Source organism: Myxine glutinosa, chromosome 7 (genome assembly GCF_964187855.1).
Source record: "Myxine glutinosa chromosome 7, kmMyxGlut1.1, whole genome shotgun sequence".
In the NCBI taxonomy this organism is placed as follows: domain Eukaryota; kingdom Metazoa; phylum Chordata; class Myxini; order Myxiniformes; family Myxinidae; genus Myxine; species Myxine glutinosa.
In genome coordinates, this window is record NC_136267.1 from 33,448,614 (window position 1) to 33,462,747 (window position 14,134).

At 45.3% G+C, this 14,134-nt stretch overlaps 1 protein-coding gene across 11 annotated transcripts in view; it reads right to left on the reverse strand.

Annotated features, from left to right (window-relative positions):
• Positions 1–14,134, reverse strand: part of LOC137430452 (complement factor H-like) — a 184,686-nt gene that overhangs the window by 106,867 nt on the left and 63,685 nt on the right. The window lies entirely within an intron of this gene.

A 14,134-nucleotide genomic window follows, 5' to 3' on the forward strand; every position in this document is an offset into this window, starting at 1 on the left:
AAATCCTCAATTTTCATCCGATTGACTTGAATTTTGAAGAGGATTTGCATATATGGTCACTAAATTCAACCACCAAGTATTTTTGAAGTCAACATCGGTCAAAAGGTCAACATAGGCCGGATTTCTAAAAACCTCAATTTTCATCCAATTAACTTGTAATTTGAAGAGGTTTTGCATATCTGGTCACTAAATTCAACCACCAAGTATTTTTGAGGTTAGCATGGGCCAAAAGGTCAACATAGGGCGAATTTCTAAAATCCTCAATTTTTATCCGATTAACTTGGAATTTGAAGAGGATTTGCATATCTGGTTACTGAATTCAACCCCCAACCATTTTTTAGGTCAACATAGGCCAACTTATTTTGGGGATTTTGCAAGTATCGTGCTATGCACGACATATTTATTGTTACTTGCAAAATCGAAGATTTTTCAAATGTATTGATCGGTTGCATTTGTGGTTCTGTCTGTTTGTTTGTTTGTCACCGGCCTACAGGTCACAATTCTAAACGGATCGTCACAAAACTTCACCAAGTTGTATCGGTCGTCAAAAATGAGAAGCCGATTGATTTTGAGGTCAAAGGTCATCTGGAGGTCAAATTTCTAAAAGCGCCATTTTAAATCCGATTGACTTGAAAATTGAATCGCATTTGTATATTGATTCACTAAATTGGGAAATAAACTATTTTTGAGGTCAAAAAGGTCAATGGTCAACTGGTCAATGGTCAACTCAAGTTCAAATTTTCAAAATCATCAATTTTCATCTATAAAGCCATCAATTTTCAACCGATTGACTTGTAAATTGAACAGCATTTGCATATCGAGTCACTAAATTGGAAAACATACTATTTTTGAGGTCAAAGGTCAACTCACGCTCAAACTTCCAAAATCATCACTTTTCATCTGAAAAACCATCAATTTTCGTCCAATTGACTTGAAAATTGAACAGCATTTGTATAGTGCCTCACTGAATTGGGAAACCAACTATTTTTGAGGTCAAAAGGTCAAAGGTCAACTCAAGGTCAAACTTCTAAAATCATTTTTCATTTGAAAAATCGTCACTTTTCATCCTGTTGACCCAAGCTTTGATCAAGAAATGGACAATTTGCTGGATCATTGGAAAAACGTTGGGGGTGGGGGCAGATTTTGTAAGTATCGTGCTCCGCATGACGTCTTCTTGTTTGTTTGTTTTGTTTGTTTATCCGGGTGATATCTCAGCCATCCTTTGAGCTAGGAAGCTGAAATTTGGGCACAATAGTGAGCATGTGCTTTGGAAAAACGAGTATTTTTACTTTTTGATTAATCAATTGCTTAGTTATTATCGATTTATTAAGTAATTGTTTATTTTCTTTCATGTCCAGGCAATATGGGATTTTCCCAATATGGGGAGACGGTGGGAGGGATTTTCGAAGCTCCACACGGTCTCCACGTTTTTCGAAGTTAAGTCTGTTCACAATTGTATTTTGTCGAAACTGTATTTATCTTTCGGTGTGTGAAGTTATTGTGTGCAACTTTGGTTGTTTCTCGGTGTTTATCTTTCATAAATTGATCGTCTGTTTGCCGTGTTGCGAGCAAGGCCTTTGCCGCGTCGCGAACGATTTGAAATCGAAGTTAAGTGATTGTTCCCATTTGTATTTTCGTTAAAACTGTATTTATTTATGGTGTTGTACGTATATTGTGTCCCGACGAAGATTTTTCGGTGCAAATCTTTCATACCTGTATTGAAAATCGTGTTAATTCGTGTCGTGTCTTGAGGCCTTGTACAGTGTGCACTGTACAACCTTGAGGCTTTGTTTTTCTCTCAGTGGTCCGTCATTTGTGATCCAATAACTTTAGTTCTCTGTATTCCCAGTCTTTTCACCCATAGCCTACTTCCTTGTGTAAATCTCAACTCAAAAACAAAAAAAAACAAAAAACAAAAAAACATTTCCTTCTCTGTTCTCATTCGTTTATTCATTCTTATTCGTTCGTTCGTTCTTCGACCACGTGTTTCTCCCCCATTTCCCCAGATAGTTTTCACTCATTAACCTTCAATGTTTACACTTTCCCCTCAAGTTATGTATTCCGTCATATTTTATAACACCTTTTTCTTCTTCTTCTTTAAAAGGCTGCTTTCGACTTGCTCACCAAATCAATTCATCCCCAAAAAAATATCCATCTCCTATAGTGCCTTTTTTCTACATTCCCTAAACTCTCCTGCACTCCATCCTCCATCCAGCGTCCTTAAACGTATTTTTAACTCGAAGGTCACAAGAAACTCATTTTGCAATAAATGTTCGTTTCCCATAAATCGTACACTTTCAAAAATCCAATCTCACCCCTCCCCTCCAAATCTTCCCCATAACCCCTCCCCTCCAAATCTTCCCCATCACCCCTCTTCTCCAAATCTTCCCCATCACCCATCCCTTTCAAATCTCCCCCCTTGCCCCCTCCCTCCTAAACTACCCCCTCACCCCTCCCCGCCAAGACACCCCCTCGCCCCTCCCCTCCTAGACTCCTGCCTCACCCCTCCCCTCCAAATCTCCCCCATATCCCATCCCTTTCAAATCCCTCCCCTTGTCCCTTCCCTCCCAAACTCCCCCCTCACCCCTCCCCTTCAAATCTCCCCACCCTCATTGCTTCTCAATTTCCCCCCTCTCACTCCCCCTCCTCAAAGCGTCCTCCCCGCTTCTTCCCCCTTCAAACTCTCACCTCCATCTCCCCCAACCTTCTGCCTCGCTCTTCCCCCTCCTCAAATAACACCTCATTGTGGCTCACCCAATCACCATCAAACCTTTTGTCCGCCCCATCCTTCCCTTTCTCCGAGCTATTCTGAAATCTCTGACACACCTTCAACAGCTCTCCCTACCTCTTCCACCTCTTCCACATCTTACCCTACCCCTCCTCCCCCCTGTTCTGTATCTGATGCTCCCCCTTCCTCTTCATTAACGGTATGGACCTCAAACATCCGGGGCCTTCGTTCAAACTTAACTGATCTCTCCATACAGGTTGCTTCTGTCAAACCAGACGTGATCTGCTTAACAGAAACTTTCCTCCTTTATGATGTCTCTGATTCCATAGTATCTCTCCCGGGCTACTCCCTCCTCCGGTATGATAGACCTGAGCCTCGTCCTGGAGGCGGGGTTGCTATCTTTATCAAAAACTCTCTTCCTCACTCGCCCTGCACTGCACTCTCTCCACCTCACCCCCAGGAATACCTCTGGCTACGGCTTCCCCTTCGCTCCCACCTCTTGTTCATATGTGTGTTATACCGTCCACCAAACAGTGATGACTCCATCTCCATCTCGCTGTCTGATGATATGGACCAACTTCTATCTACTCATCCCAACTCTCTCTTCCTCATATGTGGTGATTTCAACTGTCATCATGCCAGTTGGCTGGGTGTGGGTACCTCTCTCACCAGCCATGGCTCCTCAGCAAAGGACTTCTGCGACTCACTGGGACTGACACAATCTGTCAATTTCCCGACCCGGATCTCAGTCAACGGAACATCTTCTCTTCTGGACTTGGTTAAGACTAACTTCCCTGAAAATGTCTGCTGCTCTTCTTCTGCTCCGATCAGATCATCTGATCATGTCCTTGTTAAAGTGGACATCTCTCTGACCATCCTCAGGGAGCCTGCTCAGCGTCGACGAGTCTGGCATTTCACTCAGGCCAACTGGCACGGTCTTCAAGCAGCCATCAATCATCTGGACTGGTCTCCCATCTCTACCACCTCTGACATCAACTCATCCTGGGAATTCTTCCAAAGTAAATTGCTCTCTCTCATGCACAGATTTATCCCATCTCGTCTTCAGTTGTCATACCCTTCCTCCCGTCCATGGTACACGGAATCTTGTGGTGAGGCTGTTGCCCAGAAACAACTTGCCTTCGTCTCCTGGAAAGCAAATCCAATGGAAGGAAATCTCATTTCCTTTCACAAAGCCCGAAACAAGTGTGTGTCCACCCTCAGGAGAGCCAGGAAACAATATCTCTCCGTTCTCAAGACCGAACTCTCTTATCTGTCTCCCTCTTCCATATCCTGGTGGCGTCTGGTCAAATCCGTTTCTGGTGTTTGTTCCCCCTCCATCCCCTCCCTTACCTCAAACGGCTACACAGCTGACTCCGCACGTGAAAAAGCTGAATGCCTCAACTCTGTGTTTGCCTCTAAATCTTGTGTCCCAAACCCATCCCTCTCTGTACCCACCATACTCAGTCGTACCCTGCTGCTCCTGGACTCCGTGTCCTTTCCTCCTGACAAGGTGGAAAAGTTTCTGTCAACCCTCGACTCTGATTCTGCAACTGGACCCGACGGCATCAGCCCACGGGTCCTAAAATCCTGCTCTGCTGCTCTATCTCACCCTCTCTCTGTTCTCTTCACCCTCTCTTTTGCTCAAGGTCAACTGCCATCTGCTTGGAAATCAGCCAACATCACCGCTTTGCACAAAAAAGGTGCAAAAACAGATCCTAGCAACTACAGACCAATCAGCCTTCTCCCAATTATCAGCAAAGTCATGGAATCCATCATTGCTTCGGATATGAAATCTTTCCTCTTCTCCAATGGCTTGATCTCTGATCATCAATTTGGTTTCAGACCAGGTCACTCTACTCTGGACATGCTGCTTCTGCTGTCTCAACAATGGATGGAGGTCCTCAATGCCAAACAGGAAATTAGAGCTGTCTCCCTCGACATATCACGTGCCTTCGACACGGTCTGGCACCCCGCTCTGCTCACCAAACTCTCCTCCTTTGGTATCCATGGAAATCTCCACGCATGGCTGGCGGACTTCCTCTCTAGTCGTCGTCAACGTGTGGCCCTGAATGGGTTTCTCTCATCTCCTCTTCCTGTTCAGGCTGGAGTTCCCCAAGGCAGTGTTCTGGGCCCCGTGCTTTTTCTGGTCTTCATCAATGATCTCTCTGACTCTCTCGAAAATCCTCTCTATCTCTTTGCTGATGACTCCACTCTCTGCCGCTCCATACCTCTTCCCTCAGATCGGCAGTCTGCTGCCTCCTCACTCTCTGAAGACCTGGACAAAATCACAGACTGGTCAAACAAGTGGAACATGTCTTTCAATCCTGACAAATCTCACAATCTTACTATGTCTCTCCGAAAAGATCGACTGGACAACCCTCCCATCTACTTTCTCAACAATCCTCTCCAAGAAGTTCTGTCGCTCAAGATTTTGGGTCTCACTATCTGCCATGATCTTTCTTGGGAAAACCACATTTCCAAGCTGGCCTCCAAAGCCAGTCGCCGACTGGGCATCCTCCGTCGTGCGAAGTCCTTCCTCGGCACACCTGAGCTCCTCACCACGTACAAGGCTTTCATCCGCAGCTCAATGGAATACTGTTCTCCCCTATGGGCCGGTGCTCCTGCCTCACACCTAGCTCGGCTTCACGCTGTTGAAACCAAAGCTTTCAGAATTATTGGAATCTCCCGCGATGAAGCTAACTCCAAGGGCCTTTCACTCACTCACCGCAGGCAGGTTGGTGGTCTTTCCGTCTTCTACCGACTCCTCTCTGGCCTTGCCCCCCCAGCTCTCTCTGGGCTCTGTCCCGCAAATATTCCTACAGGTCGCACAAGATCTGCCTGCAACCCTCTTATGGTTAAACTGCCAAAATCAAGACTCTCTGCTCACCTTTGCTCCTTCATTCCTCTTTTCTCCCGCCTCTGGAACAAACTCCCTCACTCTCTTCAATCCCACTCCACCCTCCAGGTCTTTAAAACAGCTGTTCACCACCATCTCTTATCTTCCCCCATCCAAAACCTTGATCTTTTCTATCCCCGATAATTTCACCCCAATTCCACTTTTTGAAACACCAACTTCTGACCTGGAAGTCCTTGGTGTCCTTGTGTTTTATACTTCTCCCACCCCCCACCGCCCCCACCCCTTCCCACGCCTCCTCCCCCCGAGCCCTCTCCCTCCCTCTCCCTGCCTCTCCCTGCTCTCAAATGTTGTGTGCTCTCAAGTGTTTGTGTGCTTCCCATTCTCTTGTCTTCCGCTCCCTCTTTTTATATATTTTGTTTGTCTCCCTCGAGCCCTCTCCCTGCTCTCAAATGTTGTGTGCTCTCAAGTGTTTGTGTGCTTCCCATTCTCTTGTCTTCCGCTCCCTCTTTTTATATATTTTGTTTGTCTAGTTGATTTGTTTGTGAAGTAAATGTCAGCTCTTTCACGAGCCTCGATTCAGTATACAAAAAAAAAAAAGAAAAAAAAAAAAAAGAGTTGCCCAAGCTTTAGCGAGAGCAGCTGTTAATTCATCGGTCCACGACAAACGATCCTGTGAGGGCCAGCCAGCACAAGCATCTCCCAAGGGGGACAACAAGGTAGCCGCATTCTGCAAAACATGCAGAAGGACCCTACAGGTACCAACAAAGGCCCCTCGCAGTGGCAGCTGGATGGCAGGGGCAGAGTGGTGACCTGGCAAGGACCAGCATTCAAATGACCCGAAGACCACACCCATTCCAGGAGAGCAGTGGATCTTGGGCAGACGATACCCTGTGTGGCTGAGAGTCGAAGGTCGCATCCATCCAGGATATGAAGCACAGCTGACCAAACTCTCAATAGCTCCTCACGCAAATCTGTGCCACAGGACAAGCCATTTGTGACCCCAGCAACAGAGCTAGCCTCGAGTAAATCTCCAAGAACGAGGCACATCAACTCCTCCAGAACAGCTTCAGCGCCCAGCATCTGAAAAGAGGCTTGAGATAAGTCAGACACAATGATACAGGACCATCCCAAAATGGTGCAGAGAGTGCACTCGACAAACAGCATCAATGATGGATGCGGCATTCTGTCATGTCTAACATCCAGGAAAGCAGTAGCAAGTCGAGATCCACCACCGGGCTTTTTGATAAGGAGCATGGGGATTCACGCACACCACACAGACATCGGGAAATTGGCGTCCTCAAGTTTAATGACTTCAGGTTCAACGAACACCCCGACATCTTCCAACTCATCACACTTGGCCTGAAGGCTGACGTAGCGTGTTCACTGTTCAGCCACACTGAGGGAGATGACTCTTGCACCGTGGGGGTTGAGTTCGATCCATTTTGCCAATGGCGCAAATGTTCCTGACAATCCCATTACAATCAATAATTTTAGGGTCAAAAACAGGTGAGAACTCACGACAGAGGGAGTGGAATTTCACCCGAATATCCATCCCCAGGATGTTGTCAGGATCAACGTGGATGGTGTCAACACAGGCATGGGGTGATGGTGGTGGTGCACACTTAGGAAACACTGGATGGGGGCTCACAACCTCAAGGGATCTGGGTAGCATGTGTGATGTCTAAATTAGAATATCACTTGATAGTGATGGGACTTGAAGTATAATTTGGAATGTGAACGTGGTCGCATACACTGTGCACAATGTCAGGTTGAGGTCACATCTGCATGTCGACGAGTCTTGTGTACACAGGGATCTTGGTCTAAGCTCAGTGGCGATGTCGGAACACATTATTGTGCTGGGGATGTTTGAAAGGGTTTCAAGGAACTCACCGGGCCATAGTGTGGTTGCACTCGCTGGGGAGCGCAGATCAACTTACAGTCACGTGAAAAAGTAAGTACACCCCATGTAAAGTTTTGACTTTTTCAACATATTTCAACATACAGCTATTTGATCTTCATTTCAACAATATTGAAAGTGACAGGTGATATAATATAACAAATACCATGAAACATTTACATTTTGTAGTCCATTGTATAATTTAAATAAACATAAATGCAAATTTCGCATGTGGAAAAAGTAAGTACACCCTTGGCTCTAATAGGTGGTATTGCCCCCTTTGGCAGAAACAACCTCAAGTAGGCGTTTCTTATAACTGTCTACCAGTCTCTGACATCGACTGGGAGAAATTTTTGCCCAATCCTCCGTGCAGAATTCTTTCAGCTGTGCGATGTTTGAGGGGTTTCTTGCATGCACAGCTCATTTCAAATCCCCCCACAACATCTCGATGGGACTTAGATCCAGGCTTTGACTTGGCCATTCCAGAACCCTCCATTTCTTTCTTTTCAGCCATTCCTTGGTGGATTTACTGGTATGTTTAGGGTCATTGTCATGTTGCAAGGTCCACCTTCAGTTGAGTTTCAACTTTCCCACAGATAGCCTCACATTATCCTCAAGAACCCTCTGGTACAATGAATAATTCATAGTGGATTCTATGATGGTGAGCTGCCCAGGCCCTTGTGCAGCAAAGCTGCCCCAAACCATAATATTTCCACCACCATGCTTTACAGTTGGTATCAGGTTCTTGTGGTCAAATGCTGTCTTTGGTTTTCGCCAAACATGTCTTCTGGTAGTGACCAAATAGCTCTACCTTGACTCATCTATCCATCGCACATTGTTCCAGAAGTGCTGGTCTTTGCCTCGGTGTTCATTGGCAAACTTTAGTCTTGACCTGATGTTCTTTCTGGACAGCAAAGGTTTTCTCCTGGCACACCCCCCATGTAGATCAAATGTGTGCAGCCTCTTTGTAATGGTAGACTCGTGCACTTTGACATCAACAGTGACAAGAGCTACCTGTAGGTCCCGTGATGACATTCTGGGGATCTTCGAGACTTCTTTCAGCATCTTCCGGTTTGCTCTCAGGCTGAACTTGCTGGGGCGGCCTGGCCTGAACAAGTTGGCAGTTGTCTGGAATCTTCTCCACTTGTAGATGATCTTCCAGACAGTCGAATGATTGATTTCAAATTGTTTGGAGATCTTTTTAAATCCCTTCCCAGACTCGTAGGCATCTATAACCTTCTTTCTGACGGCCTCAAAGAGCTCTTTTGATTTAGGCATGGTGACGCCGCACACTTCAACAACAAACAGCAAACCAAACTAAATGTCTGAGGTTTAAATAAGACAGGTTCCTCCAAGATCCTTTCTAATGATGTTCTAACCTGAGCTGGTGCACCTGATTCTAATTTTAGGTATTTGAAGTAGTCATAAATGTAGGGGTGTACTTACTTTTTCCACACGTGAAATTTGCATTGATTGTTGATTTAAATTATACAATGGACTACAAAATGTAAATGTTTCATGATATTTGTTATATTATATCACCTTTGTCTGTCAATATTGTTGAAATGAAGATCAAATAGCTCTATGTTGAAATATGTTGAAAAAGTCAAAACTTTACATGGGGTGTACTTACTTTTTCATGTGACTGTATGTGCATCAGATTGAAAAGACCCCGATTGTCTTGAGGGACAGATCATCATACATGCACCGATCGTGATCACCGATGCAAATGAGATGCTGTGCAGGGTGAATAGAAATGTCAATTTGAGGCATGAACGGATTTCCGTGAGGAAGTCGACATTGAGTTCTGCAACAATCAAGGCTTCGAGTGCCAAAATGTGATCAGCCCTGTTGAGAACAACATGGGTTTCACCAATGACATACCATGCGCTGAGTCAGCACGTTGTGAACCTTTTGAGACCAGGAGACCGATATGTTGGTTGGGCCAAAGTCACACAAATGAAGTTAGTTCCAGTGCCAGTGTCTATCGTGAGGGGTGTAGCATGGCCGTTGTAAAAGGAGAATATGTGTGAGCGGTTGGTTGGTAGACCCCCACCTTGTGGAAATATGTGGTTGGATGGTAGTAATATCCAGAACTGATGAAAGCTTGTTGTGATCATCAGGGTCACCACCAGGACAGTCATTATCGGGGTCTTTGCCAGAGAACTGACAAATCATGGAGAAGAATGCCTTGTCCAGAATTGTAAGAAACTGACAAAAACTTATGAAATGATCAGCAGGGTGACCTGCCTATTTGCAATAAGAGTAGCTTGGACCTAAACGTTTGCAACTGGGTTTCGATGACTGTGATGAAGATCGATACGACCGCTGCTGGGGATTCGAGAGTCGCTGAAACAAATCCTCAGCGCGTCCGTCACTGACAAGGCATATGGAATCAAGGTCAAGCAAATGAGCTCTGGATGGCTGAAACCAAAGTGCATATGAATGGCCTGTAAAACTGAAGGCAGCGAGTGATGAGTTATTTACAATTGTGGGATCTTGAAATTTCAGACAAAAATTGGCAATGTCGTCTGGATTTGGTTATAACGAACTTCCCTGCAAACGTCTGCTGTTCTTCAAGTGATATTCCCTTCCAAATGTTTCATTTAACCATATGCTTGTTAAAGTGGCCATCTCTCTGGCCGTTCTGGCAGGTTGGCAGTCTTCCTGTCTTCCACCGACTACTGTCCGGCCTTGCACCCACTGCTCTAGCTGTCTGTGCTTTGTCCCTCCAATATTTCTGCAGGACGCACAAGGTCTGTCAGCAACCCACTTCTGGTGAAACTACCAAAATTAAGACTCACTGCTCACCTTCACTCATTCGTTCGTCTTTTTCCAGCCTCTGGAACAAACTTCCACACTCTCTTCAATCTCACTCTTCCCTCCAGGTCTTCAAAACAGCTGTTCACCAACATGTCATATCTTCCCCCATCCAAAACCTTGATCTTTTCTACCCTCGTTAATCGACCACAAACCCACCTCCTTCAAATTCCCTGTATTCTTTCCTTTTCCTCATGTCGTGTCCATCTTATTTATCCTGTGTACCCCACCACAGCCCTCTCTCTTTCACAGATCTCCTGATGTTCCTGTTCCCTACTGTTGTTGTGCTTCCCTCTCTTGCCCCCTCTTGTCCCCCACTCCCTTTGTTGTATGTTCTACTAGCAAAGGCATCCGGTGTTGCCGGTCAACACAGAGTTGCTTCACTGATGGGAATATTGAGAGGAGGGGGGGGGGGGGGGGGGAGAGAGGAGAAGAGCAGGAGAGGAAGGGGATGGGGAAGATCAGGAGGGAGCAGGAGGCTGGTGAGGGGGAAGCAGGGATCAGGATGAAGGGTGACTCAAACACTCAAGTGGCTAAAGCACGCAAACAAGCACTCCATTCAAAACCATCGAGAGGGAACGGACAGCTTGGCAAGCTAGCTAGCTGCTTGGTAACTGAAACAAACCTGGACATGTGGACAGCATACTGTATATAAAAAATGTTGACGAAAGGAGAGTTTTTTTAAACTAAATATTAATCATGACTATTTTCCTTGTAATGAAAACGTAACTTGTCCAGTCTTCAATGCAGCTTTAGTTTTTTTAATGTATATATGTTGGAACCCATCTGTGGATCGGTCCCATCGGCCGATGGGTCTGACCCGTTTGCGGATCCGCAGATGGGTCGCCCATCTGCCGATGGGCGACCCATCTGTGGATGCACGAGAAATGACAATGCAGACCCATCGGCCGATGGGTCTGCGCCATCTGCGGATGTGTTGTTCACCTTGAAGGAATGTGTATGCATCAATGGTGGATGAGTATGTTTATTTGAACCTAAAAATAAGCAATTGATGTCATAAATGTTTATAAAGCAGTCCATGACATGTGGTTTGTTTTAGATAATGTCGCTCCATTTAAAAACGCTGGTCTACTTCGCTGGTGGCACTGGCAGACTCAGCTCTCCATTGTTTATAGAGCAATTCCTGGCATGCCTTAATCACCCCAAAGCTAAAGATGAAAGTGTGGCTTCGTAATCGGGGCATTGTCAATTATATAAACACAATAACGCATTATGTGATTCTATGAGGCCCTCAGTGTTTATGTAAAACGTCTTGTGTCTGGCGTGTGAATACACATGGTATAAATATGGCCTGGGTCACGTTTTCAATCATTCCCATCATTGCATTCAACATGGATACAATACGACAACGTCAAGTTTGTGATGAACTTGTTGCAAAAGTTATCGGCAGTAAACGCTCACCGGTTATTACGGACGAAAAGTACGACAAAATTGTTAGTCATCTAAGTAATCCTGGTGATCCAGTTGGCGCACACTTCAGACACTGGGTGAAATCTAAACAGTTTCAAGTCATGGATCTGCCGGTTCTTGGAGTAACAAACGCTCTTGTTCTCCCTGGTAAACCCGAAAAAGCTGGCGATAATATCAACAAATTCATACAATGTTTTGTATGAATGTTGAGTATGTTATGTAAAGCTTTACTAAAACTGCCATGTATCTGTTAATTACAAAATGTATTGACAAAATGTATAAATAGATGGGTAGAAATAGATAATAAAACATTTAAAAATCAACTCTGTTAAATTCCTACCACATGTAATTCCAATGACTGTGTACCTGATTGAAGAGCACCATTCTGTCAACACATTCCTTCAAGGTGAACAACACATCCGCAGATGGCGCAGACCCATCGGCCGATGTGTCTGCATTGTCATTTCTCGTGCATCCACAGATGGGTCGCCCATCGGCCGATGGGCGACCCATCTGCGGATCCGCAAACGGGTCAGACCCATCGGCCGATGGGACCGATCCACAGATGGGTTCCAACATATAAACTCAGATGATGTTGAGTGTACGAAAATGGACACGACATTTTAAAGAGCACATGGACATAACTTGTAAAATAAGAAATAAAATAAAAAAATCTCTCGAGAATTTCCTTGACCTCTCGACTAATTAAGTAAGCAGGCATTTCCCGAACAAGCCGATTTTCGTTTTACTTTACTTCACGTCATGAATTATATGTGAAATACAGTTTGAAAAGTCGGGCAAAATTTTTATTATTGTTTTAAAGGCCACTATTTCCTTTTCACTGCATTATGAGAATGTACCTTCATTGGGCAGTGTATATTTATAAAATTATACTGTTGCCATAATCGCTCCGGACAAAATATGCATTACCTCGTTTCCTCTGCAAGAGTTGCAATCAAAATGTACCTTTGTTTCCTCAAAACGGTACCTTTATTTAATGATAGAAGACGCAATGTTCAATCTTCAAATGTACTCCAAGGACCAATGAAGTCAAAGAGATATGTGTAGTGAAAAAAAATGGTGGTGATTTCTGGCCCACTGGCGTCTCGTTCGTCGAGCAGAACGGAGACGGAGGATTGCCAGCAAGCATCCAACCACCGTAGGACCACACGTGAGTAGAAATTCACACACACAATTTTGATAACAGGATGGTCAAAAAATTTGTATCGTAAATAACAAAATAGTCCCGTGAACAACAATAAATAAAGGGATAATAAAAGGAGAGAATATGTTATTTATTTTCATGTTATTAGTCAAATTGAAAACTAAAGTAATCGGTAATATTGTCCTGTCCGTGCCGATAAAGACCGGTCTCGGACGGATGACCGATCGAGCTTACCTCCGAGGCGTTCAATCAAACAATGGCAGATCTTCTTTACACACGAGGGAAACGGAGAATGACGAACCTTCCTGGACGGCTTCTACTGGAGCATCCTCGAACCACGTCAAACAAATCAAACCGACGCAGAATTAAAATGCAACAACAAAGGGTTTAATAAAAATAATGCCAGGGAACAAAGAATGCACAGTAAAATATTCCTAAGTTGAGGATCCTCCATACAGACTCAGATACACACAAGGGGAATAAATAACTGAAAAATAATTGCATGTTTGTGTACTCAGCTTTGAGCAGCTCTTGAACCACATCAGTCCTCGAATGAGCCCCACGTCTGTGCGCGGGAAAACACATGACTTGGCGCAAAGTCCGTGCACGGGAAAACACCCGCCTTGACACAAAGTCCGTTCACCGCCAGCCGCTGAGCGCGCAACGAGCAGGCCGAGCTCCGTCCTCGTCATCCGCTCCACACAGCACCGCGGTCTCTCAGGTGCACCCAGCCGCCACGAAGTCGGCACCAACGAAGAAGCAGGTGCGTCCGTTCACACCAATCACCCAGACCAAAAGAAAGAATGCGTCTGCTCGCGACCACGAAAGCCAGGACCAAGAGAGCAAATGCAACTGTTCTGCAAATGAGAACCCAGCGCAAGAACCAAGCGCACAAACTGTACTGTGACCGCACGCAATGAATGTCCCAACACAAAAGCGTATAAACTGCGTCTGCTCGTAATAACTGTACCCACACGCAAGAGTGTATAACTTGCGACTGCATGCTATCGATGTCCCAAGCAAGAGAGAGAAAATGACTGGACGCAGTCTTTTGCTTCCCGGCCTCCCACGTCATCTGATGAGGTCCGCGTGTGCTCCAATCAATCAAAGAGTCCATCTCATCACTCCAACGGCCAGACCAATCATCCTCCTTTCGGGGCAGGGCATCACGACCCCCCCCCCCCCCCACCCCCAGCGGTAGTTGAATGCCCTGGTTCTGGTTGCTTTTATATAGTG